The following is a 26,405-nucleotide window of genomic DNA, read 5'->3' on the forward strand; positions in this document are numbered from 1 at the left end:
ATGACTATAAACGTAAAGTAAGAAATAGGGCTATATTTCTTGAACTGAAGGACAATAACTGCCCCCAAATCACTTCCTGCACCAAAAAGCAATGACTGAAATTGTGACTGTGAACAACAATCCAAACAAACACTTGGGCCTTTCTCAATTATCTTGAGCACCAAGAGTAAAATAAACAGAAATGTGAAATAAACAGACATTTTGACACAAAATTCCAGTTGAAATCATATGGATTGCTCAGATGTGTTTACCTCAGCATTAGTCAGTTTTGAGAGGTCCAACTGCTTTCCGATGTAGAATTCAATCCCTTTTTAGGCTCATTCCAGGGTAATCCCTCGGATCAGGAATACGGTCAGAACCACATACAGGAACGTTGCAGTAAAATAAACAGCCTGACCAGGGAGAGAAGCTTATCAGATTTTAGATTCTGGGAATAGGAGGAATTGATTTCAAATGAGTTACCCCAGTAAAGCATAAGTGAATTTAAATAGGACAGAATTGTTCTATTTATTTTTAATCTTTGGGGGTCATCACTCATTTAAGTAGGAGATTAGAATAGGGTGAGATGAAGATATTTCAGTCTTGACATCTGCAGATCTCTTTCCCTTTCATACTGAAATAAATTGCTCACGTTAATGCTCTCAATCACTTTTCCAGATCTACGCAGCTTCCCCCAGAGTCCCTGCCTCAGTGACTGAAACCCTCAGAATGATGGATCAACAAGCACAAAATCTCAGTACTGGACATCACATAGCCACATCTAACCAAATGAAGCTTCAAAGTTCACTCTCCTATCATACAATGGGCAGGTTTCAAGTTTGATATAGATCTAAGATCACTGTCTTTTGCATGTAGATACAACTATGGAATCACCTCCAGCTTCTTCCAAGAATGTGTTGATGACATCCATAGTGTTTCACAATCCCACAGCCCACAAGTGTATCTCCTGGGAGACATGTTTGCCAAGGCCACTACTTTGAGATAGCTGAGGTGAGTCAGACACAGAGAGCTCTTAGTGCAGTCACTGGTTCCCATTATTACAGAGAGGCCTGGACTGAAAAGGTGTGGCAATCAAGGCATCCTCAGGAGTATTTATAACCCAAAATGGATTCCACTCCCTCAGTGTTCAGCTGGTCTGTCACCAGAAGCTTTTTGTGCATGTCTCTGCAAGAAATTCTGAAAGATGCCATGGAGGCCTGCAGGCTGTACCTCAGTTATTTGCTGGGAGTGGGTAGCTCATTGGTGATAAGGGCTATCCACTGAGGACGTGGTTCAATTCAGCCTGGAGAATCCCCATGACTGGCACCATGGAGAGATAGTGCCATGGCCACATGGTCACAGGGACAATCAATGAGCTAGTGATTGGGTTGCCTGGACAGTTCTAGGTGTCATTCAACGTTAATGGTCAGGCTGCAGATGAGGAGAATCCCAAAACCCAGTCAATTAGTTGCCAGGAAAATCTCAAACTCATTCAGATGAGTGGATGAACAATGTCAAACCCATGACCACAACCACCAAAACAGCTCAAACTCAAACCATTCTCATAGACAGTAAGCTCTCCAATTCAGTCACACCCTTTGCTTTCACTCTGATCATACCATTCTCTTGAAGGCAAATGTACATTTGGAAGATGGGAGGGAGCATCAAGGTGACTGGACAATAGAAACCTGAACTGAAATGATTCATTTACATTTTGTAATAAACGAATACAGGAGTTTCAATAATCACCCAAATGAATTCTCTTGTGCAACTAAAATAAAAAGACCCTTCTTACTTTTTCCAATTACCCCTATGGGATGTTACCTCTGTGGTTTCAGTTGAACCTTTGTTCATAAGTTCATAAGGTATAGGAGCAGAACTAGGCCATTTGGCCCATCGAGTCTGCACTGCCATTTGATCATGGCTGATATGCTCCTCACCTCCATTTTCCTGCCTTTTCCCCATAGCCCTTCAACCCATTACCAGTTAAAAATCTATCTAACCCGTCCTTAAATTTATTTACTGTTCCAGCATCCACCGCACTTAGGCAGCCTGGTCAGCCCCACACTTTAGAAAATGAAATGCTTGTGATATTTGTTGCCTCAGTTTTGGGACTTCCAATCACCCCACCAAGAGACCATTACCTGTACAAGAGGGCAGGGGTTTTGGAGTTTCTGTATGGGCTGCAGTGTCAACCATTACCAGCTTGTGTCTGTGATAGTTTGCTGTGACCATCGTCTTTCCGAGGGTCTAGGGCCTACTTGGTTTACAGTGATAAATAAAAGACATTAATGAGGTGAATGACAAGAGGGTTTCCTTTTAACAAGATGCAATTTATTACTTGATAACAATCAGGCAGAAGTTAGATTAGAGTTTAGACATTGTTGCTAAGAGATCTGTGAATGTACATCTTCACATGACAAGATCCGAAGATGTTCTGGCTTTTCCCCCCTTATTTCTTTATAGCATCATCAAATTGGAGTGAGTTTCCTGCAGCCTCCAACAATAACCCTTTTTGAAACATTACCTTTGCTCATTTTCCGAAGTATGTAGTATCAATGGTGGCCTCAGAGTAGGAGCAGAGGTTGGGAAGTGAAAGCATCAGCAGAGGCCGAATTTTCATGTTACATTTCTCCATTTCAATTCTTATGGTGCACATGTAACTCCCTCACAAGTCAAAAGCTGGAGAACACTGTGATATTTTAGCAAAGTGCTAAATGACAATGAAGCATGTTTGGGAGATGGCATAAACCTCACAGTGAGTACAAACATTAGAGAATGTGATGAAGTTCTTTGAGAGAGAGGGAATGCTTTGAGAGAGAACGCTTTGCACACCGATTCCCAAAGGTCAACAACTGAAAATATAATGGAACTCACCTTTCCTGTCCCCCATGAAATTTATGAATCTCTTAGGACTCTGAATCTAGTTTCAAGTGACAATGCTCCTTCTGTCCACTTCATCCACATGCTTGGTCTAAGAGCTGGCATCTTCCACAGTAATATGTCTTTGTACTCCGTCAGATCATGCATCAGAACAGGTAGGGGTGTGTGTGATGGTTTGTATGTGTTGTGTGGAAAGGGAGCAGCCTTGCAATCTCTCCTTTTTGTTGGCATAACTGCTAAAATCACAAGGACCCCGATGTGTTCCTCTTCATTTTAACAAAAAAATGAATCAATTGGCTGGTTGTATTGTTGTTGCATTATTGTTGTACCCACATTCAGTGATCAGTCATGAAACCCAGAGATGGAATGTTAAACAACAATGAGAAAGCTCACTGCTGCACTCATTGTGTTCCACACCTACTATAAGCAGCAACCTTCCATTAATCCCTGTGAAGTTACATTAAAATTATACACTGTATCTCCTAATGATTTCAACTCTTTCATTTTGTTAAACACAACACCTTCTGACAGTTTCCCCCAATTCATTTCCCGGGACTATGGGTTAAACACAAAACTGCATTCAAATAAAAACACAGAGAAAGGCGTATCAGTGACAGATAATTTCAGCTGTTCAGTATTTAGGAATTCTCGTGGTGATTTTTTTCTTCGAAGAACATAAAAATAAATGCTTGCTTGTACAAACATTGTTAAAGTAAACCAGGAAGCAATTACCTAAAGAAGCGACCCTTGCTATGTTGTTTTTTTTAAAGAGAAGCACAACATAAATTGGGCGGCACGGTGGCACAGTGGTTAGCACTGCTGCCTCACTGCGCCAGCAGACCCGGGTTCAATTCCCGCCTCAGGCGACTGTCTGTGTGGAGTTTGCACATTCTCCCTGTGCCTGCGTTGTTTCCTCCGGGTGCTCTGGTTTCCTCCCACAGTCCAAAAATGTGCAGGTTAGGTGAATTGGCTAAGTTAAATTGCCTGTAGGGGAATGGGTTTCAGTTGGTCGGTGTGGACTTGTTGGGCCGAAGAGCCTGTTTCCACACTTTAAGTAATCTAATCATAAATAATATCTCTATTGAAATCAAACAGTTTTGATCTCAATGAACAGAACGTTCACCAACTGACCTTCCCAATAGGAATTACTGGCCCAGCTGTGCAGGTTATAGGTGTAGCTCTGCAACAATGTACTTACTCCCAGTATTGCTCACTCGGACCCTGGTGAGAAATGGAGATTTCTGATCCATCGGGACAAGTTTCATTGTTTGCCAACAGCCATGTTGTATTAATGATTTAAAAATATCCATCATTCAGAGTGAGATTGCAGAGTGGGTCTGGAAAATATGGAATGTGTTTTGGAATTGCACTTCACTGGGAACATTGCTGTCATTTCTAGTGATATAATCAAGGTCACTGTTTCACTCTGACTGAATCATTCCACTCATATGAGTAAGGTAACAGATGAGGCAGACAGAGAAGTACAGTCAGTACACTGCACACATGGCACCATCCAGCTTTGGTTGGTTCTCTGCATGTAAGTGCAAATCTTATTTGATACATACTTTAATCACATAGTCCAACATTAAAGATAAAGAGTTCCTTTAATCTGATTTATCAAAGTGAGTCATCAATATATATTTAAATATGAAATATGGATGGAGAATTTCATGGAAGGGTCTCTGGTTTTGTGTTTTAAGTTGAATTAAAGATGAGAAGAGAAACTAGAGATTTCACATATCCCATTGCAATTCATAAATCCATTATAACAAAGACTCCATAGTACTAAATGTCCAAGTTGCCGTGAGTGCGCAGATTTGGAAGATGGTCATGTAAAGGTTCATTTCCAGATGTTTCATCACCATACTAGATAATATCTTCAGTGGGCCTCAGGTGAAGCACGCTAATTATGCAGGAATTATCCACAGTGCTTTGCCTGAGGCCCACTGAAGATGTTACCTAGTAGGGTGACGTAATGTCTGGAAATGAACCTTCTAGCGCAGCGAGCAAACCTACATTCAAAACCTCAACCTGAACCTGAGCTACAAATCTTCTCAAAACTTGCTATGGTCATGTAAGCTCAAGGCCAAAAATGCATGTCATCTCCTATTACTGATGCAATCAATATCAGATGTGATCTAGTTGCTGTTGGGAAGAGAGGATCTGGGTAAAGTCATATTGAAATGAAAGTGCCAGATTTAATAGCTGAACACAAAGGGAGAGGCAGCTGGTATTGATATTGCAGACTGACTGACTTGGAACATCTCAACAGAGACTGCAGGGAGTACAGACAGCTCGGCAGAGAGACAAACATTGAGACAGGCAGGCAGAGATAGGGAGCAAGAAAAGCAGAGATACAAGCAGTGAGACAGGCAGACAGAGACAGACAGACAGCAAGCAGGCAGACAGAGGTAGGCAGCAAACAAGCAGACAGAGAAACAGACAGTGAGCCAGATAGATACAGGAGTTCCAGTGGTCACTGAGGAAAAAGCCCATTCCCGTTAGCCATCAGGCAGAATGCATGCAGTAATACATTCTTTCAAAGTGAAAGAACTAGTAAAGGTTTAAGGATGATGGACAAGTTACCTTGCCATGACTGGGAAATGGAATCGTCAAGTTCTGCTTTGCTACTGGAAGCCAGTTCAAGGATTCTCAAGAAGAACAGTATAAAATTATAGTCACAGGTGAGGTGCCGGAAGACTGGAGGTTGGCAAACGTGATACCACTGTTTAAGAAGGGCGGTAAAGACAAACCAGGGAACTATATACCGGTGAGCCTGACCTCTATGGTAGGCAAGTTGTTGGAGTGAATCCTGAGGGACAGAATGTACATGTATTTGGAAAGGCAAGGTCTGATTCGGGATAGTCAACATGGCTTTGCGCATGGGAAATCATGTCTCACAAATGTGATTGAGTTTTTGAAGAAGTAACAAAGAAGATTGATGAGGGCAGAGCGATAGATGTGATCTATATGGACTTCAGTAAGGCGTTTGACAAGGTTCCCCATGGGAGACTGATTAGCCAAGTTAGATCTCATGGAATACAGGGAGAACTAGCCATTTGGATACAGAACTGGCTCAAAGGTAGAAGACAGAGGGTGGTGGTGGAGGGTTGTTTTTCAGACTGGAGGCCTGTGACCAGTGGAGTGCCACAAGGATTGGTGCTGGACCCTCTACTTTTTGTCATTTACATAAATGATTTGGATGCAAGCATAAGAGGTACAGTTAGTAAGTTTGCAGATGACACCAAAATTGGAGGTGTAGTAGACAGCGAAGAGGGTTACCTCAGATTACAACAGGATCTTGACCAGATGAACCATTGGGCTGAGAAGTGGCAGATGGAGTTTAATTCAGATAAATGCGAGGTGCTGCATTTTTGGAAAGCGAATCTTAGCAGGACCTATACACTTAATGGTAAGGTCCGAGGGAGTGTTGCTGAACAAAGAGACCTTGGAGTGCAGGTTCATAACTCCTTGAAAGTGGAGTCGCAGGTAGATAGGATAGTGAAGGCGGCGTTTGGTATGCTTTCCTTTATTGCTCAGAGTCTTGAGTACAGGAGTTGGGAGGTCATGTTGTGGCTGTACAGGACATTGGTGAGGCCACTGTTGGAATATTGCGTGCATTCTGGTCTCCTTCCTATCAGAACGATGTTGTGAAACTTGAAAGGGTTCAGAAAAGATTTACAAGGATATTGCCAGGGTTGGAGGATCTGAGCTACAGGGAGAAACTGTACAGGCTGGGGCTGTTTTTCCTGCAGCGTTAAAGGCTGAGGGGTGACCTAACCAAGTAGAGGACCCAGCACTGATCCTTGTGGCACACCACTGGTCACAGGCCTCCAGTCTGAAAAACAACCCTCTTCCACCACCCTCTGTCTTCTACCTTTGAGCCCGTTCTGTATCCAAATGGCTAGTTCTCCTTGTATTCCATGAGTTCTAACTTTGCTAACCAGTCTCCCATGGGAAACCTTGTTGAGCACCTTACTGAAGTCCATATAGATCACATCTACCGCTCTGCCCTCATCAATCCTCTTTGTTACTTCTTCAAAAAACTCAATCAAGTTTGTGAGACATGATTTCCCAGGCACAAAGCCATGTTGACAATTCTTAATCAGTCCTTGCCTTTCCAAATACATGTGCATCCTATCCCTCAGGATTCCCTCCAACAAGTTGCCCACCACCGACGTCAGACCCGTTGGTCTATAGTTCCTTGGCTTGTCCTTACCACTCTTCTTAAACAGTGGCTAGTTCTCCCTGTATTCCATGAGATCTAACTTGGCTAATCAGTCTCCCATGGGAAACCTTGTCAAACGCCTTACTGAAGTCCATATAGATCACATCTATCGCTCTGCCCTCATCAATCTTCTTTGTTACTTCTTCAAAAACTCAATCACATTTGTGAGACATGATTTCCCATGCGCAAAGCCATGTTAACTATCCCGAATCAGACCTTGCCTTTCCAAATACATGTACATTCTGTCCCTCAGGATTCACTCCAACAACTTGCCTACCATAGAGATCAGGCTCACCGGTATATAGTTCCCTGGTTTGTCTTTACCGCCCTTCTTAAACAGTGGTATCACGTTTGCCAACCTCCAGTCTTCTGACACCTCACCTGTGACTATTGATGTTACAAATATCTCAGCAAGAGGCCCAGCAATCATTTCTCTCGCTTCCCATAGAGTTCTAGGGTATACCTGATCAGGTCCTGGGGATTTATCCACCTTTATGCATTTCAAGAGATCCAGCATTTGTGTTTGATTTAAAAGCATAGATTATTAAAATCCCTACAGCGCTGAAAGAGGTAATTCGGCCCATTAGGTCTACACCAGCCTCAAAAGAGCATCTAACCAGACCCATGCCCACTACTCTATCATTATAACCCTGCATTTCCCATTACTAGCCCTCCGAGCCTGCACATCCCTGGACACTCTGGGCAGTTTAGCATGGCCAATCCACCTAACCTGCATGTCTTTGGACTGTGGAAGGAAACCAGAGAACAGAGGAAACTCACACAGACACAGGGAGAATGTGCAAACTCCACACAGACTAAAAGGTTACTCAAGGCTAGAATCAAATCTGAGTCCCTGGTGCTGTGAAGCAGTGGTGATAACCACTGAGCCACCTTCCCTCAGAGTCAACTATTGGAACATGTTTACTCTGCCCAACTGGTTGGGTAAGTATTCGGTTAAGAATCATTGAACCGAGTGACGTTTCTCATTCAGCTCAGAATCTGAGATATTGCAAAGACTGACAATATGATGGGCAATTCATCAATTCCTTATCACCATCCCACATACATCTGACAATGCAATGGCAGGAAGATTTGTCCATTATGGGTAAAACGATGAGCACTTTGAACAATAGCTGTGCTGGCTTCCTTAGACTGCACAGAACAATTGCTGCAGCAGATCTGAGAGAAACTCATGTCAGAAGTCCCTCAATGTGCAGACAGCCTGCTATTCCTGCCTAAAGATCCTGTTACATCACTTTCTTCAATCAAAGATCAATAATAACAAAATATGTTCCTGGCTGGGAGCCCAGTGAACGGGTAGATGAATAGTGAAAGCCTCTAATGTTTGATGACACGCGTTCATTAGATTAGATTAGATTAGATTACTTACAGTGTGGAAACAGGCCCTTCGGCCCAACAAGTCCACACCGCCCCGCCGAAGCGCAACCCACCCATACCCCTACAATTACCCCTTACCTAACACTACGGGCAATTTAGCATGGCCAATTCACCTGACCTGCACATCTTTGGACTGTGGGAGGAAACCGGAGCACCCGGAGGAAACCCATGCAGACACAGGGAGAATGTGCAAACTCCATACAGACAGTCGCCCAAGGCTGGAATCGAACCTGGGACCCTGGTGCTGTGAGGCAACAGTGCTAACCACTGAGCCACCATGCTGCCATGTTACATGTTACAGTTACATGTTACAAGCAGCCATCAGCCTAAGATGTCTATACTTTCCCCAATAGAAGCTAACACTGTACCTCTGGGAGTCCTGCTGCATGTTTCATCTGCTCCCCACCAACTGAAGCAGTCTGCCCGTGGCAGGGGTGACTGGAAGAAAGTAAACAGATAGTCCAGAGTGCAACCAATGATGTCACTGTATGTCTATAATGGTACTGAACAGGACCATCATAATTCCCACACCTTGAATTTGAAATAGAAGCAGGAATATTGATTAGAAACTATTTACAATTGAATTGATTTAGTGTAAATGTATTCCGCTAGTCAGCAAAACCAACTGTGTTTAGTTGCAATTAGTTATTTGAAGTATTCCTGGGGCATCTCCATGCTACTTTTAAATTATTTCCGAGATCAAGTACTTTAATACAATGAATAAAATCTGTAATTATTAATTTTAAAATAAAAAAGCTTCAGTCATATCCTAGTAAGGAATCAGACTTCTTAGGAAAACATATGAAGAATATGACAACTTAGAAAACAGGAACAGAAGTAGACCATTCATTCCCTCAATTCTGCTCCATGAAACAAGACCATGGCTGATCTTCAATTTTAACATCATTTGCCTGATCTACTTCCATATCACTTGATGTTTTAAATATACAATTCTAACAATTTCAGTATTGAATGTACTCAACGACTCTGTCTCTGTAGCCCTCTAAAGCACAGAATTGCAAAGATTCATCACCTTGTGAGTGAAGAAATTCCTCCTTATCTCAGTCCAAAGTCAGGGTGACCATGAACCCATTATCAATTTTAAAGACCCATCTCATTCATGAATGTCTTATAGGGGAGGAAATGGCCATCTTTCCCTGGTCTGATCTACATGGGAAACCCTACCCACAGCAATGTGGTTGACTCGAAACTGCCCTCTGACCAATTCAGCAAGGATAATATATGCAGGCCTAGCCAGAAACACCTACATCCCATGAATGAATTAAAAGAAAAAAAAACTGATTTCCTTATTACTTTCTGAATCTCAAAGCAAATAATGAATTAGTTAAATGATGCAAATTCATTCTAGCCCTTTTTCTGATTTTCCTGTAGTTTGAACCCAATCTAGCAATTTTTTTTCTGGCAGATTAAATTTTAAGTATAAATTGGAAACAGGCTCTTTGGCCCAACAAGTCCACACCAACCCTCCAAAGAGTATCCCACCCAGACCCATTCCTCACATTTCCCCCTGACTAATGCAACTAACACTATGGACAATTTAGTATGGCCAATTCACCTGACCCACACATCTTTGGATTGTGGGAGGAAACCAGAGCAATTGGAGGAAACCCACGCAGACATGGGGAGAATGTGTTGTACACCCACTGGTCGCTGGTCCAAGTTAAATTTTTACAGCCAAGATCCTAACCCTTTAACATCATTAACCATTAACCCGGAGGGACATCCTAGCTGGACACGGTCCAGTCCTCACCCAATGTACTCATATATGCACTTGTGATGGAAGAGTTGGCAATCAGTGACAGGATCTTGGTCTGTTATTTCCCTTCTTGGTTCTTCAGGGACTGCTGTGTCAATGACCTGTGAGATTTGGACTTTATTTGTTAAAATGCAAAGTAGCAAACCAGGTATCCTTCTTGCTCTCAAAACATTTAACTTGTTAACTTTTCCCACTAACATTTCTCATCAGCGAATTTGAATTTGTTTCACCACTTTGCACTAATGGAAAATATTTCTAACACGTATAAATTGTTTTCAGCAGCACTGTTTTATTTAAGTAAAACAGCAAAAATTTCAAGGAGCTATCACTTCTATTACAAAAAGAAATGGAGCACACAGCCATTACTAATGCTGGGGACTAAGGAACAGGTTCCCCTGATCTTGGTTCGATAGCTCACTAAACTGGGGGGGGAAGAAAACATTACATTCATTGCATCTCTCTGTTCACTTTATCACTCTTTGCAAAACCAAATCCAGACCAGATTGCATAAAGGATATCGAGCAAGGCTGGCCTTAGGCTCCACTAACATGAATTAAACACAATATTTAAACCTTTAACAAGCTCACAGTGCTGGATAAACATTAACCTTGTAACACGGGCACAGCTTTCCACACTGTAACAGGTCTGAGACTGGCAAACTGCCCAAAGGAACATTCCAAGTAAAACATTGGCATCACAATGAAAGCGAGCATCAGGGTGTAGGGAATAAGAAACACACCTGGAAAATAGCAAAGGAAAGCTGAAATACATTGCACACACATCAGGATTAATCATACATTTTTGATTTGCAAGTTAAAACCACAGAACATTTCAATTCAGATGACTCCAGTGTAAATAAATACCATCATTGACAGAACAGTGTGACTTCAAATTGCAACTTTACTTGTATAAGATAAATGTTTGAGCCATTATCCTAGTGTTATATTCCCAGCAGACCAATTCATTTGAGACCTTCAGATTTCACCTTACATAAAGGAGATGCTCGAGTGCAACACAGGCATGTGTTTGTCAGGGAATTTATTACCTGGTCTTCCTTGTAGCTGAGAATACAATCTGTGCATTGAACAGAAAGCTTTTGCTTTGATTTTTCAACATGAAGTAAAGGATCGATCAACACCATATAATTAGCAATTACCAAAGTATACGAATATATTCACTGGAATATCAGCCCTCAAGCTCCACACTGGCTTTCAATCAAATCTTGTGTGTAATGCAACAGTTTCTTGGAGCCAATGTTCTACATTCTTTCACACAATCCCTCCCTTGAGATGTCCGATCCTAGGGGGCATAAAAACGAGAGGTTCAGGAGGGGCGGCCGAGAGTAGCAAAAGATCTAAAAGTTGCTGTCCCACCATACATCTTGGAATCCACATGGGGTCATTTTTGACTGTACAAAATATCCTGAGGCTTTTCACTGTCTAAAGGCATGTCCAATACAGTCAACATGAACAGCAAAAGCATCTCATTTCCAACAATTATTTCCCAGCACAAAACAAACAGAATGGTGGATGCTGGAAATCTGAAGCAAAGACAGAAATTGCTGGAGAAGCTCAGCAAATCTGGCAGTATCTGTGGAAAGAAACTGGAATTAATATTTCACGTCCAGAGTTCTGAGGAATGGTCACCGCACCCGAAGTTGTAACTCTCCTTTCTCTCCACAACTGCTACATACCATATTTCCCATAGCTGACTCATCAAACCTGCAGAACCCTGGACACTATGGGCAATTTAACATGGCCCGTCCACTTAATCTTTGGACTGTGGGAGGAAACCAGAGCACTCGGAGGAAACTTATGGATGCACTGAAAGGAAGTGCAAACTCCAAATGGAGCCAACCAATACTGGAATCGAACTCAGGTCCTTGATGTTGAGGCAGCAGTGCTAACCACTGTGTAATCATGTACCCTACTTGCATAGAGAGGACTGAATGAGGCATGGGCATGAGAAGACACTGAGATGAGGAGGAGAGTGATTCAATGGACGTGTGAGCCACTTCAAGAGGGGAATTGATGAAGTTGGAAGGTGTGTTACTCTGTGCATCACTGCCCAGGGAAATATAATTAAGTGATAGAGGCTTGGCACCTGAAAGTGGTGTCCCACTGACTTCTCCCTCCCTTCTGAGATCCCACATCTCCTTGGTAACTGGTGAGAGTATACTACTGCTGCTGATTTCCATCCTTGCTCAAAGACACTGTCGTGTTCCTCTGGTGGTTGGGAGAACATTCCACACTGTCATTTCTCAGATCCTGCACCAGGATATTCAGCAAGGAGTGAGAAACATAGTCATCTTGGGTCTCTCCCCATTCCTTATGGTGGTAGCAGCCTCAAACTCCAAAGCCAGCAGAGCCATTCCAAGTTCCTTAAATAGAAACGCTATGTTTGACAGAATGGGTGCAACATCCCCATCCCCATCCACCTTCCAGGTTTGCCACTGGGAAGCTGACACTGTAATTTGGAACCTCAGCAAAAACAGAGAAAGGAATCAACAAATTTTCCAGCTGTGAATGGTCCATCATTGACAGACCCAAGAAAAGGACAATCCACCGATGGTGTCATGGATAACAAGCCAGGATTTGATTGCTGAGAGCTGATCCAGAGGAGGGTCGATGAAGCAGTCTGTTCAGAGAATATTCCTTCAGTAACAATATTGACAGAGTTACATCCTCATTCTAAAGGCTGGGACCTGCTTCTGTTAAATGGAACAGATGCTCAGTAACACAATAAACATCCTGGGATTGGGAACTGAAGAGGGTTTCGACAGGGATCAGCTGACTATCCACAATCATTCAGTAGCCAGCAATGAAAAGTAAAAAGGAGTGAAGCTCAACCAGTGAAGGTGTGGAGGATAACATGAATAGCCTCAAGAATGGTAACTTGCTTGAGGCATTCATGTGTCCCAGTATGGACTGTGTGCTGCCTCAGGCATAGGCACTGTGCTTGACTCCAAGGGGGAACTACTTGTGGTCATTGTCTTTCATTTGTAAGAGAGGACCATATCATAAAAGTATGAGACAGCGAAGTGCAGCATACAGTCCAGCCTGACTCCAATGGAGAATATGGATAACACACAAGACACCACGGAGGCCACTTCTTCACTGATGATGAGGAAGGAGTGCTCACTCAACAGGAATGAGATGATTTTGCTCAGAGGGCACGAGAATTGATCTAACAACACGAGGAGGCACAGTGCTCACGGAATACCCAGTGGGAACACAGTAACCATTGGCCTTCCATCTATCTGTTCCGTCATGCAGGTGAGGGTCTGACTGAATAGAAAAGAGCCTTTGAAGAAGAGAAGGGGATCTTAATGGGATTCACAGTCACTGCCTGATACGATACTGGAAGACTTGCTCGTAACACGAGGAGATTTGGTGAGCAGATAAAGGTCATCTGTCCCCTCCACCTCCTCCCCATCCCCTCCAGGGGTTTTCTGTTCTTTCTACTCTGGCAGTTAGACACATCTGAAGCCACCAAACAGGACTACTTGAATGCCAAACATCATAAGCAGCAAGTAATAGACAGAGCTAAGTGATCCCACAACCAATGGATTTGGTCTAAGCTCTGCAGTCCTGCTAGATCCAGTTGCAAATGGTGGTAGATGATTAAACAACTCACTGGAGGAGGAAGTTCCACAAATATCCTCAGTGATGGAAGAGCCCAGCACATCAGTGCAAGAGATAAGGCTGAAGCTTTCACAGCAATCTTTAGCCAGAAAGCCGAGTGGATGATCCATCTCAGCCTCCTCCAATGGTCCTCAGCATCACAGGTAGTCTTCAGCCAACTCGATTCACTGCACATAAAACAAAGAAATGGTTGAAGACACTGGTTACTACAAAGGCTATGGGTCCTCACAACATTCTGACCATAGGACTGAACACTTGTACTCCAGAACTTGGCACTCCCCTAACCAAGCCATTCCAGTACAGTTACAATACCGGTATCTACCTGACAATGTGGAAAATTGCCCAGGTTTGTCCTGTCCATAAAAAGCAGGACCAACCCAACCCAGCCAATTATCACCCCATCAGTCTAAGTCTCAATCATCAGTAAAGTGATAGAAGGTGTCATCAACGGTGCTATCAAGCACACCTGCTCAGTGATGCCCAGTTTGGGTTCACCCAGGGCCACTCAGCTCTGGACCTCATTACAGTCTTGGTCCAAGTGTGGACAAAAAGAGCTGAATTCCAGAGGTGAGGTGAGAGTGACAGCCCTTGACATCAATCTCCATTCAACAGAGTGTGGCATCAAGAAGCCCTAGAAAAACTGGAATCAATGGGTAACAGGGGTAAGATGGTTGTGTTTGTTGGAGGTCAGTCATCTCAGCTCCAGGACATCTCTGCAGGAGTTCCTCAGGGCAGTGTCCTAGGCCCAACCATCTTCAGTTGCTTCATCAATGACCTTCCCTCCATTGCAAGATCAGAACTGGGATATTTGCCAATGATTTTACAATGTTCAACAGTATTCGCGACCCTCAGACACTGAAACAGTCCATGTTCAAATGCAACAAGATCTGGACTATATCCAGGCTTGGGCTGACAAATGGCAAGTAACATTTGTGCCATACAAATGCCAGGCTATGACCATCACCAATAAGAAGCAATCTAATTACCTCCCTTTGGAATTCAATGGCATTACATTACTGAATTCCCAACTATCAACATCCTGGGGGCTATCATTGACCAGAAACTTAACTGGACTCACCACATTAACACAGTGGCTACAAGAGCAGGTCAGAAGCTAGGAATACTGCAGTGCTCAACTCACCTCCTGACTCCACAAAGCCTGTCCACCATCTACAAGGCACAAGTCAGGAATGTGATGGAATACTCCCCACTTGCCTGGATGAGTGCAGCTCCAACAACACTCAAGAAGCTTGACACCATTCAGGAATTAGCAGCGTGCTTGATTGGCATTACATCCACAAGCATCCACTCCCTCCACCACCAACGCTCAGTAGCAGCAGAATGTACTATCTACAAGATGCATTGTGGAAATTCACCAAAGATCCTCAGACAGTATATTCCAAACCCATGACCACTTCCATCTAGAAGGACAAAGGCAGCAGATATATGGGAACACCAGCACCTCACCACCTTAAAGTTCCCCTGCAAGCTGCTTGTCACCCTGACTAGGAAATATATTGATGTTCCCTCATTGTCACTGAGTCAAAATCCTGGAATTCCCTCCCTAATGGTTTTGTGGGTCAACCCACATCAGATGGACTGCAGTGTTCAAGAAGGCAGCTCACCACCACTTTCGCAAGGGCAACCAGGGATGGGCAATAAATATTGCCCCAGCCCACATCTCACAAAATGAATTATAAAAAAAATGGTTCTGTCATTCTTACATTCCAATCATTTAATCTGAACTGTCAACATCCTTTCTCCCCTAGTACTCCAACCCCAACATTATTGTGTAAATGCTGCCCCTCCACATTTCGCATCAGCTTTGATGAAGAGTCATCTAGACTCGAAACATTAGCTTGCTTTCTCTCCATGGATGTTGCCTGTACAGCTGTGATCTCCAGTATATGTTGTTTTCGGTCCAGATTCCAGCATCTGACATAATTTGCTTCAATCCAGAACTCTGTGATGCCTGCTCTGTGCCAAGGTTCAGAACTCTGGGCTGCAGAGGGACTTGAGGTGAGTGTGGGTCTAGTTGTCATGGTCCCCAGTGACATAAATAAGATTAGGAAATGCATGCAGAATAGGGAGTATGAACTGGAAGGGTCTAACTCAGAAAGCAGCACCCCAATGATCTGAGTCATAAGACCATAAGACATTGGAGCAGAAATTAGCCCATTCAGACAAGTTTGCTCCAACTTTCAATCACAGCTGATAGTTTTCTCAACCCTATTCTCCCACTTTAACACTTGATCCCCTTGACAATCAAGAACTTATCTATCTCCATCTTAAATATATTCAATAACCTGACCTCCACAGCCTTCTGTGGCAGTGAATCCATTAGAGAGAGCCATTACAGAGACATGAATGTGTGGCTCAAACACTAGTGAGAGAGTGCTGAGTTTTACACAAATAGTTGGGCAACAGTATGTGAGGGGAGATGTGGTAAACTAAAGGGAAAATGACAGGGCAATAGTGCAAAGTAACAACTTGAAGATTCAGCTTGTGACCAAACAATACAAAACATGTAAACACAAGATTACACCAAGTGACAAGGGCAGAGATTGCAAAATCATAAAAGATGGAGTTAAGGGGCAGTATGGTGGCTCAGTGGTTAGCACTGCTGCTTCATAGTGCCAGGGACCTAGATTCATTTCCAGCCTCGGGCAACTGACTGAGTAGAGTTTGCAAATTCTCCGGGTGCACCAGTTCCCTCCCACAGTCCAAAGATGCAGAGGTTAGGCAGATTGGCCATGCTAAATTATCTGTAGTGCCCAGGGATGTACAGGCTAGGTGGATTAGCCATGGGAAATACATGACTAAATAATGATTTGGAGATGCTGGTATTGGACTGGGGTGTACAAAGTTAAAAATCACACAACACCAGGTTATAGTCCAACAGATTTAATTGGAAGCACTAGCTTTCAGAGCGTTGCTCTTCGTCAGATGGTTGTGGAGTACACAATTGTAAGACACAGAATTTATAGCAAAAGTTTATAGTGTGATGTAACTGAAATTATACATTGAAAAATACCTTGATTGTTAAGTCTCTCATCTGTTAGAATGACCATGATAGTTTCACTTCTTTCATATGTAAATCACAAAACCTTTTTAAAAAGTTACATTCTCAGGTTAACTATAACAATTGGTGTCAGCCCAGATAAAATGTTAAGATGTTGAAGGTGTTAGCCTTTTGTGTTCTGCTGTCTGTGTCATAATGTTTAGACTGACCCTAATCTAAAAAGTGAGTTAACAGAATCTTACATGGATTCATGCAGTTTTTGAGCAAAGTACATTGTAACTCTGCAAGTACAAATTCACCCCACAAATGTATATATGTATGTGTGCATGTGAGTTTGTGCGCACATGTCTGTGTGTATATCTGGGGTGGGGGGGTTGTGACTTTCTGTGAGAGAGTGTATATGTGTGTGTGAGTGTAAAGTGTCTTAAGTCTGTGAGAGGATGCATATGTGACTGTGGGAGTGTGCGTCTCTGTAGGAGTGTGTGTACGTGTCTATGTATAGGTGTGTCTGTGTGTATATAGGAGTGCGTGTGTGTGTATAGTGCAATGGTGGTCACCTCTAGTGTGATATGAACCCAAGGTTCCGGTTGAGGCCCTCCCGGTGGGTACCGAACTTAGCTATCAGCCTCTGCTCAGCCACTTTTTGTGGCTGCCTGTCCCAAAATCCGCCTTGAAGGATGGTCACCTGAAGGTCCAAGGTTGAATATCCTGGACCACTGAAGTGTTCTCCAACTAGGAGGGAACACTCCAGTCTGTTGATTGTTAGGCGGTGCCCATTCATTCGTTGTCATAGCCTCTGCTCGGTTTCCCCAATGTACCATGCCTCAGGCCATCCTTGCCTGCAGCGTATGAGATAGACAACGTTGGCTGAGTCACATGAGTACCTGCCACGTACATGGTGGGAGGTGTCCCCACATGTAATGGTGGTATCCATGTCCGCACTCGGACTCGTCTGGCTAAATAAGTAAGTTAAGAATAGTATTAAACTGAAAGAATTGTTAAACAATTCTCTGAATATTACAGGCACGTCAGATGATTGGACAGATTTTAGAAAATACGCAAAGGACTGACTGAAAATTTGAGTCGAAGAGTGTGGCGCTGGAAAAGCACAGTAGGTCAGGCAGCATCTGAGAAGCAGGAGAATTGATGTTTCAGGCATAAGCCCTTCATCAAGAATGACTGAAAATTAGTGAAGGCAAAGAAATTAAATATAAGAGAAAGTTAGCTCGGAATATAAAATTAGATTGTAAGAGTTTCTGCAGTGCTTGTAAAGAAACAAGTATCTTTAACCAATGTTGGACATCTGGAGGGGGAGTCTAGGGAATGAATACGTAGAGGCACTGAATAGCGTTTTTGGGTCTGTCTTCACTGTTAAACCCCACAAAAACCTCCCAAAGATATTTGAAAGTCAGGGCAAAAGTGAGGGAAAAAAAACCAAGTGTGATCATCATGAAAACATGTTGGGAAAACTATTAAATCTAAAGATGGACAAGTATGTGAGATGATGGCAAAGTGGTAATAATATTGGATGAGTAATCCAAAAAAACAGAATAATGTTTGGAGATGTGAGTTCAAAAAAGGATTGGTGCTGGGTCCACTGTTGGTTGTCATTTATATATATGTGATTTAGATGAGAATATAGAAAGCATAGTTTGTAGGTTTGCAGATAACACCAAAGTTGGTGGTAAAGTGGTCGGTGAAGAAGGTTATCCAAGTGTACAATGGGATCTTGATCAGTTGGTCCAATGGGCCGAGGAGTGGCAGATGGAGTTTAATTTAGGTAATCATGAGATGTAGCATTTTGGTAAGCCAAACCAAGGCAGGACTTACACAGTTAATGGTAGGGCCCTGGAGAGTGCTGTGGAACAGAGACCTCGGGGTAAAAATACATAGTTCCTTGAAAGTGGCATCACAGGTAGACAGGATGGTGAAGAAAGCATTTAGCACACTTGCCTCCATTGCTCAGAATACTGAGTATAGGAGTTGGGACATCATGTTGCGTCTGTATAGGACATTGGTGAGGCTGCCTTTGGAATACTGTGTATGGTTCCAGTCACCCTGCAAGAGGAAGGATGTTGTTAAATTAGAAAGGGAGCAGAACAGATTTACAAGGTTGTTACCAATCATTAATAATGTGGATAAAAAAGGACTTTTCGAGTGTAGGTCAGTTCAAACTAGAGGGCGTAGGTTTTAGATGGGAGAGGAAAGATTTAAAAGGAACCTGAGGGGAAGCTTTTTCACACAAATGGTTGTCCATATACGGTATGAACTGCCAGAGAAAGTGGTAGGTGCTGTCTTAACATTTAAAAGACATTTGGACAGGTACATGAAGGGAAAGGTCTAAAGGTATATGGGCCAAACGCTGGCAAATGGTTTTAGTTTAGTTTGGGAAACCTAGTCAGCATGGACGAGTTGGTTCAAAGAGTCTGTTTCCAGGCTGTATGAGACAATGAATCCCGCCATGGCAAAACTTAAGTACAATAAAAGTTCTGGAATTAAAATATTACCTCACGGTGACTGTATTACCACTGTTGATAATCATAAACACACATAAGGTTCATAAAGGGCCCTTTAAGAAAGAAATCGACCATCCATATCAGGCATCTGGCCTATATGTAACACCAGACTGAAAGCAATGTGGTTGTGTCTTAACTTCCTTCTGATAAATTAGAGATGGGCAATAAATAGCCAGTGATGTCCCCATCCTGTAAATGAATAACAAAAACCCCAAGGATCTCATAACCTATATCCTACAGTCTTTCCAAACTATAGAGGCAGCAAAGGCACTGTTTGTAATGTCCCAAAGCTTCTTAAATTTTCAAAGATACAAAGTAATTGGAAGTTAGCAAATAACACCCGTGTTCTAAATTGAAGGGATGCAGAAAGCAGGACATTTTAGGCCTAACGTTTCTCATATGGAAAATTTTGGAATCCATTAAGGTCAACATGGCTTTGTAAAAGTGAAATCATTTTAATGTGTTATGACAGCTCATTCAACAAGTAACAAGCAAAGTGAATAAAGAAGAACCTGTAGATATGGTGCACGTGGAGTTCCAAAAGGTTTTTGACAAGGTGCCAAATGAAAGGCTACTACACAAAATAGGAACCAATGAGCGAAGTGATAATACATTAAGATGGATAAAGAATTGGTTAGCTGAGCAGAAGTTGGGTTGGCAAACTCTAACTAATGGGAGTGCCACAAGGATCAGTGCTGAGGACTCAGATAATTAAAATCTATACCAAAGACTTCAATGAGGGGATCAAATATCTTGATGCTAAATTTGCTAATGATGTAAGGTCAGAAAATAAGTTGTCTAGAGGATGACAATTCTTTACAAAATTTCATAGATAGATTAACTGAGTGGGCAAAAATGGAACAAATGGAGTATAAGGTGGGAAAGTGTGAGCTTGACAGGAAGAGGAGAAAAGTGACATCCCATTTATATGTAAAAGTAAAATCATTACAATCTTACCAGATCAAAGGGCTGCTCTCTCGTTAGTGTTTAACCTGAGGGCCACCAAAACTCACGTGAAGGGAGAGGTCGAGAAAGAGAGTCCTTCATGGTACCTTCACCTGTGCAGGAATTGAACCCACACTGTTGGCATCACTCTGCATCGCAAGGCAGCCATTCGGCCAACTGAGCTAACCAACTACTCCCTATTTATATGTGGAGAGGCTGTGAAACTCTGCAGTACAGAGGGATCTGGGTATCCTGGCATCATGAATCACAAAATATTAATTACACAGGTTCAGGAAAAATTTACAAAGGCAAAAAGAAATGTTGTTTACTTGAGGGGAATTGGAACAGAAATGTAGAGAAATTTTACTGCAGTTGTACTGGGCCTTGGTAAGATCACATCTGGTGTACTGTGTACAGTTTTGATTTCCTTATCTTAAAAAGATATTAATGTTATAGAAGCAGTTCAGAGAAGGTTCACTTGACACGTTCCAGGTAAGAGGGTTTATCTCATGAAGAAACATTGAACAGGTTAGGCCTTTACACACTGGAGTTCAGAATGAGTAGTGAGTTTTTTATAGGTCTTGAAGGAACTTGATTAGGTGGATATTGAGAGATGTTTCCTCTTGTGGTATAGACTAAGTTAGGGGACACAAAGTAATGAATAATAAGTCTTGTTTCTAAGATGCCAGACAGAAGAGTTTGTTTTATCTCTCCATGGGTTATTATCCTATGAAACTCTCAACCTCAGAAAACAGTGGGGGTTGAGTCACTGAAGTCATTTAAGGCTCTTTGATTTTCAATGGGCAATTGTGTCAACGCTGTTAGAGATGGGCAGGAAGGTAGAATTGAGGACACCAATCCTGTGGGACAAACAAATTTGCTCAGAGATAAAGTCATAGAGGCATACAGCACAGAAACAGGCCCTTCAGCCCAAGTTGCCCATGCCGACCATGTTGCCGAAACTGAACTCATCTCACATACCTGCCTTTAGCCAACATTTCTGTAAACCTTTCTTATCGATGTACCTGTCTAAATGTGTTTTAAACGTTGTAATTGTACTCACCTTTACCACTTCCTCTGGCAGCACATTCCATACACACACCACCCTCTGTGTGAAAAAGTTGCCCCTCAAGTCACTTTTAAATCTTTCCCCTGTCACCTGAAACCTATGCCTCCTAGTTGTGGACTCCTACACTCTGAGGAAAAGACCTTGGCTATTCACTTTATCTATGCCCCTCATGATTTAAAAAATGTCCATAAGGTCATAATGTCCACTCAGCCCCTGACACTCCAGGAAAAAAAATGTCCCAGCCTATCCAGCCTCTCTTTGTAACTCAAACTCTCCAGTTCTAGTAACATCCTTGTAAATCTTTTTTGTACCTTACCTGTTTAATAACATCCTTCTTATAGCAGGGTGACAAGAATTGTACACAGTACTCCAAATGCAACCTAACCAACGTCTTACATAGCCGTAACATGACATTTCAACTTCTGTTCTCAATGCTCCGACCAATGAAGACAAGTGTATGAAACGCCTTCTTCACCACCCTGTCTACTTGTGATGCCACTTTCAAGAAACTATGTCCCTGTACCTCGAGGTCTCTCTATTCAACAACAGTCCTCAAAGTCTGACCATTAATTGTGTAAATCCTGCCCTAGTTTCTCTTACCAAAATGCAACACCCCGACTTTATCTAAATTAAACTTCAACTGCCATTCCTCAGCTTATAGATCCAACTGATCAAAATCCCATTGTACACCTAGATAACCTTTCTCACTGTCCACTGTTTTGGTGTCATTCGAAACTTACTAACCATACATCCTATATTGTCCTCCAAATCATTTATATAAATGACAAAATACACTGGACCCACCATCGATCCTTGTGGCACACCATTAGCAATATGTTTCCAGTCTCAACAACAACCCTACACCACCACTTTTGTCTCCTACCATCCAGCCATTTTTTTAAAAATCCAGTTGGCTGGCTCTCCTTGGATCTCATGTGAGATCACTTTACTTGCCAGTCTACCATGTGGAACCTTATCAAAGGTCTTGCAAAAGTCCACGTAGACAACATCTACCGCTCTGCCTTCATCTATCTTCTTGGTCACCCCTTCAAAAAGACTCAATAAAGTTAGTGAGCCATGATTTTCTGTGCTGAAAAATGTGTTGCTGGAAAAGCGGAGCAGGTCAGGCAGCATCCAAGGAGCATAAGAATTGACGTTTTGGGCATAATCCCTTCTTCAGGAATGATTTCCTCTGCACAATTTTAGGCTGACTATCCCTCATCAGTTCTTGTATTTCCAAACGCATGTAAATCCTGACCCTCAGAATTCCCTCCAACAACTTACCCATCACTGATATCAGGCTCACTGGTCTATAGTTCCCTGGCTTTTCCTTATCACCTTTCTTAAATGACTGAATATTAGCCCACCTTCAATCTTCTGGCACCTCACCCATGGTTGTCGATGATACAAATATCTCATTTCTGAAGGCTTCCCATTTTCCAGCCATCCCCTTACCTGCGAACATCTGCCCCCAATCAGCTTTTGAAAGTTCTTGCCTGATACCATCAAAATTTACAAAACAAAACAACTTCTCTCAAAACCAGGTAGATTTTAGTTCTTCTATTTGGATCTTCCCATGTCTTCTTCTTAGGGATTCTGTTTCACAGGTTATTAATTGATAAATGTACTTTTAATAGAGCTATTTTTCAGGCAGTCTTTTCACATGCTGGTAGCTGGGCAGTTCTCCTCCCAACTGTTCAATTGCACCTGGTCTTATACACCTCCCTCCTTCCCCAAAGCTTGGGATTGTGTCATTGGCTTTTAAGATTATCAATGTACTAAATTCAAACTGGATTGGAGTTTAGCACTTCTCGGGGTATAATTTAAACTGATTGGCCTAATTCAAATCTGTTTTGTCATTTATAGGCAACGAGTTACCCTAGCTACCCCAGTAGCTGGAGCACCTGTTACATTGTATCTTATTGAGAACACTTGGTGCTGTCAGGTAGCTCTACCAGCTTTTAATTCACTTAAAGATACAGTACACCCACTTCTTCATAACATCTCTCCCCTTAAGAAAAAAATGAACCATCATGATGGAAAGATGGCTTCATTTTTTTTCTTAGCTTTTTAAACATTATCCTAAGATGCAGATAACTTTAATATAAGTTCACCTTAACTTCTTCCTATATATATATTAAACATTAAATAAAAATAAATCTCATCTAAAAACACTGGGAGGGAGCAGAAGTTTGAACCTAGCATGAAGATAATTGGGGATGCTTTCTCATGGGTTGAGAAGACTAATAGTAAAGGTAAAGTGGACATAGTCCTATCAGACCATTGGGCTGCTCTCTGGTGATGGCTTAACCTGAGGGTGACTATGCCTCAGGTGAGGGGAGAGTTGAGAAGGAGAATCATTAAATTCCTCTAGCATGGAAGCAGTCCATTTGGCCCATCAAGTCTACACTGACCCTCCAAAGAGCAGCACACCCAGAACCACTTTTTCCCTGTAACCCCACATTTCCCATGGTTAACCCACCTAGCCTGCACATCCCTGGACAATAGGGGACAATTTAGCATGGCCACTCCACCCAAACTACAAGTCTTTGGAGTGTAGGAGGAAACCACAGCACCCAAAAGAAACCCATGCAGACATAGAGAGAGTGTGCAAACTCCACACAGTCACCTGAGGGTGAAATCAAACCCGGGTCCTGAGCACTGTGAGGCAGCAATACTAACCTCTGAGCCACTGCACTGCCCTTCATGGTAACTTCAGCTGGTGTGGGAATTGAACCCATGCTGTTGGCATCACTTTGCTTCAGAAACCAGCTATCCAGCCCAATTTCCTGTATAGCCCTCTCGGACTCACCACTCCAATGCCGATCTTCAAAAAAGAGGGAGTATGATGGAGGTGGTTAGTAATGATGTAGAGGTAGGAGGTGTAGTAAGGTGCTTCCATTGAATGAGTAGGAAGTGTAGTGAGCAGAAAGGATGAGTAGATTGGGTGGATAAAATCACGTGGGGTATTGTGAACAGTATAAGTCATTTATTTAAGAAAGTATATACAATTGTATTGGAAGCAGTTTAGAAAAGGTAAATTAAACTAATTTCTAGATTGAGTGGATTGCCTTATGACAAATGGTGGGTAAAACTGAACTTATATCTGTTGGAGTGTCGAAGAATAAGAAGCGACTTGATGGAAACATAAGGCCCTGAGGGAACTTAATAAGATAGATATAGAGACAAAGCTCCATTTATGGGAGAATCAAGAAGTAGATGCTACTGTTTAATGGTCAAGGATTGCCCATTTAAAAAGAAATGAGGCAAGTTTTTGAAGGTGTTGAAAGCACAATTCCTTATTTCTTTTTTTAAAAGCAGATGTACAAAGATTCTTGTTTAGCAAGGGATGAGATGTGATCTGGATAGCTTGGAATGTAGATTTTGGGTTAAAATCAGATCAACCATGAATGGTGCATTCAGTCATTAAAGCACTGAACGACCAACTCCTGCTCTTTTTCTAAATCTTCATGTATCTTTGGGACATAAAAGCAGAAAGTGTGCTATGACTCTGACTCTGTAATGAGACCATCAGCAGGCTGATGCACCAATGGTGAAGGGCACGAAGCAAGGGAGCTGAGCAGTTCATTAGGACCTCCATCAGTAGTTGGCAATGGTGAGTGAGGGTAGCTGGGATAGTAGTGTGGACTCTCTCAGGAAATAAGGGTATCCTTGGTGGAGGGAAAACCGATGGGAAGGTAAAGCAGACAGGCAAATGGTTTCCTTAGCCTGTTGAAATGTATCGGTTCTTTCCATGTAAATACTTGTCAATAGTTTCGCTTAATTTTCTTTTCACTTTGTAATGATCTGATGTCAGGGGAAGAAAGAATCTCTGCTTCATGATCTTTGGGCAGTCTGTGTTGAAACAATATGTTACCTCTGTAGATCTCACAACTAACCACCTTCAGCTGCTTCATCAACAATCTTCACTCCATCCTAAGGCCAGAGTTTGGGATATTCAATGATGATTCCACAATGTTCAGCACTATTTGTGACATCTCCAACACTGCAACAATCTTTGTGCAAACGTAGAGGGACCAGGACAGCACACATCTTTGGGCTGATAAGTGGCAAGTAACATTTCTGTCATTCAAGTGCCAGGTGCTGGTGATCTCCAACAAGAGAGAATGTAACCACAGCCCTTGACAAATTGCACAATCTTTGCTGAATCCCTCACTCTCAAATTTCTCAGACTTTACTTTGACCAGAAAATGAACTGAACCAGTTGTATAAATAATATGGTTGCAAGAGCAGGTCAAAAACTAGCAATTATACTGCAAGTAACTCTCCTTCCTGTCTGTCTACCAGTCAGAAATGAATTGAAAAACACTGCACTTAACTGGATGAGTACAGCCCTAAAAAAGATCAATATCACCCAGGATAAAACAGCTCACTTGATTGGCCTGTCAGCTACCATCTTTTGCATTCGGTACCTTCACCAGCAATGCACAGTAACAGCAGTGTGAACTCCAAATAAGATACTCTGCAGTAACTCTCCAAGGCTTCTTCTCCTCACCTTTCAATCCAACAAGCTCAACCATCTCGGAGGAAAAGGTTAGCAGGTGCATGGGAACAGCACCATCTGAAAATTCCACTCCAAGCCGCACACCATCCTGACTTGGAATTATATTCGTGTTCCTCACCGTCACGGGGTCAAATCCTAGGATTCCTGTCCCAACAGCATCATGTGTGTGTCTCTGCACCCTGAGGAGTTCAGTGTTTCAAGAACACAGTTCACCATCACCTCTCCCCAGGACAATTAGAGTTGGTCAATAAATTCTGGACTTGCCAGTGATGCCCACTTGCACAAATGAACAAGAAAAAGGAATACCTGTCACTTTAAAACTGACTGTTTGGAAACAGTTATAACTAATAGCTGATCTGAAATATTTGGATTGACATTAGAAATCACCTGGGACCTTGCATCTAATAACATGTGTAAAC

At 42.4% G+C, this 26,405-nt stretch overlaps 1 pseudogene; it reads right to left on the reverse strand.

The window, feature by feature from the left end:
• The window catches only part of LOC140495621 (sodium- and chloride-dependent neutral and basic amino acid transporter B(0+)-like), a 228,720-nt pseudogene that overhangs the window by 11,508 nt on the left and 190,807 nt on the right, over positions 1-26,405 (reverse strand).

The sequence above is a fragment of the Chiloscyllium punctatum genome, chromosome 25 (assembly GCF_047496795.1).
Source record: "Chiloscyllium punctatum isolate Juve2018m chromosome 25, sChiPun1.3, whole genome shotgun sequence".
Taxonomy (NCBI): Eukaryota; Metazoa; Chordata; class Chondrichthyes; order Orectolobiformes; family Hemiscylliidae; genus Chiloscyllium; species Chiloscyllium punctatum.